Below are 2,796 nucleotides of genomic sequence, written 5' to 3'. Positions count from 1 at the left end.
GGCCAAAAGAATGGGAATGGGTGGGTAGGGAAGTGTGGGGCACTATAGGGGACTTTTGTGATAGCATTGGAAATGTAACTGAGGAAAATATGTAATAAAAATATTAAAAATTAAAAAAAATGTCATAAAGAAATTTTTACGTATACTCTTATAATGCTAATGTAATACAAGCTGCTACTAATGGTACATTTGTATTTTGATGATGTATTTAAACAATGGTTTAAAGGTAACAAGTATAGGTTTTCTATGTAACTAACTACATGTAGCAAGATTCTAGTTTTTACAAGGTTTCTTATTTCCTGATCTTTCCCCCTCCTTTGTGTTGCAGATTTTTATGCCAAAGAAACAGAAAGACAGAGAAGTAGTTTCCTTTGGGTTGTTCTCGAAGAAGGAACCCAGGACTCTGAAGCAGGAGGGCTCATGAGGAGTTCATTAAATATTAACAGCATTGGAAATATATTGCAGAACTTTAAAAAAAAGTAGAGGGTTGCAGAAAGTCCTTGATTTTTAGGAAACATGAAAAATAAAACCTATGTAATATTAATGAAACATCCTCCAGTCTCCTCTCTCTGATATACCAGAACCTGCCAAAGAAACGATGAATACATTGCCTCCTACAAACAGGGTCTTAATGGTTACCAGCAGAGCCACACACATAGTGCATTATTCTAGCCCTAATCATGATGGTGTGACTCAGGCCATAGCCTCTTTATTTCCACATTTTTACCTGAAGATCACAGCCACACCATGTTTCAAGAAATTAGTCAGCAAACAGTGATTAGTCATTGCTATTACTTTTATTTTATTCTCCCAAATAGTATTGAAGTCATAATTTCCAGGACCTCAGAATATGACCTTGTTTGATAATAGGGTGATTGTATATGCAATTAGTTAGGATGAGGTCACAATAGGATAAGGTGGGACTCTCATCCAATTGATTGCTGTGTCTACAAAGATTACAAACATACAGAGAACTGAGATTGATACAAGAACTGTTGGCTCAGGGAGAGGATGAATTGGAGTTTAGTTCTACAATTAAAGATACTTGGAAGTCTGAAGTAAGAGGTACATATGTCTTAGGTTATCCTGAGCTACACTGTGGGACACCTTAATAAGATAATGTCCCTATATATGTGCATGAATTAATGCTTACACATGCAAATATATAAACCAAGCAGAAAGAGAAATATGGAGTAGCTTATCCCTCAGAAGCCTCTACAGAATCCAATCTTAACCACACCTTGATTTGGACACCTAGGCTACAGAAATTCAAGGAAATAAATTTCTAGCTTTTGAAATCACACAGTTTGGGGTATTGTGTTTAATCAGTCCTAGGAAATGAGTGTACCCAGCATCTCCAATCCTTGATGCCCACTCATTCTCTTAAGGAACTACTAGGTACCTTTGTGCCTATGTTATCCTCTCAGCCTACCTTTTCCACTCTAGTCATTACCATGGCAACCATCTGCTCACAGATGCAACCTGGCAGCACTGTTCCTCATCCACAGCGGATGTATGTTGCACTTTCTCTCTAGTCTCACAGAGGGTTGCTGTCTACTGCTGAGACTGTACAGCAGTACCCATACATGAGCAAATTAAAGCAGTGCAGAGCTTAGAACCCAAAGGAAAGCTGGTAGAGCTCAAGCTGAGGACACTTACTGCTCTGTCATGTTGCCTAAATGGACAATTTCCCCCCAGAAGTACAGGGAGTGGAGGCTGCCAGGAGTGTTATTTTTTAATTCTCTTAATTATTTACATTCCAAATGTTGCTCCTCCTCCTGATCCTGTCTCCCAAATTTCTTCACCCCATGCCTCTCCCATTTGGCTTTGAGAGGGTGATCCTACCCACCTCAGCCCCTCCCCCATCTCACCCTCTTCCCAGCATCTCCCTTCCCTGGTGCATCAAGTCTTTACAGGATTTGGTGCATCTTCTCCCATTTAGGCCAGGGAAGGTAATACTCTGCTATATACATGCTGCAGGCCAGGGACCAGCCCATGTATGCTCTTTGGTTGGTTGCTTAGTCTCTTCGAACTCTGAGGGATCTGGGCTGGTTGATATTGTTGTTCTCCCTTTACTATCCCTTTTAGCTCCTTCAATTCTTCCCCCAAATCTTCCGTAGGGACCCTCAGCCTCAGTCTAATGGTTGGCTGTTAAATGTCTACATTCATCACAATCAGTTGCAGGTAGATCCTCTCAGAAGACAGATATGCTAAGTTTCCATCTGCTAGCACAACATGGCATCAGTACTAGTGTCAGTGTTTTGTGCCTGCACATGGGATGGATCCCAAGTTGGGTTGGTCACTAGATAACATTTCCTTCAGTATCTGCTCCATTTTTGTTCCTATATTTCCTATAGACAGAAACAACTCTGGGTCAGAATTTTCAAAGATGTGTGGGTGTGCCCTATCTTACCACTGGGGCCGTATCTATCTACTAGAGGTGGTCTCTTCATCCTCCATTCCCCCCCCCCCCGTTGAATATTTTGGCTAATGTCATCTCTATTGAGTCCTTGGAGCCTCTAATATCCCAGGTCTCTGGGTCTTTCTAGAGGTTCCCCCTACACACACTTGCAGCTGCATATTTTCATTCATTCTTCTGACCCTCTGAGCTTCTCTACAGGAGTGCTTTAAGTTGACTTTTCTTACCATCTCTTGGTTGTTTGTTTGTGTTGTTGTTTGTTTTCTTCTCTTTCTCTTCTCTTCTTCTCTTCTCTTCTCTTCTCTTCTCTTCTCTTCTCTTCTCTTCTCTTCTCTTCTCTTCTCTTCTCTTCTCTTCTCTTCTCTTCTCTTCTCTTC

Source organism: Mus caroli, chromosome 3, assembly GCF_900094665.2.
Source record: "Mus caroli chromosome 3, CAROLI_EIJ_v1.1, whole genome shotgun sequence".
NCBI lineage: Eukaryota > Metazoa > Chordata > Mammalia > Rodentia > Muridae > Mus > Mus caroli.
The sequence above is the reverse complement of the archived record's forward strand: the minus strand, read 5'-3'. Positions refer to the sequence as shown.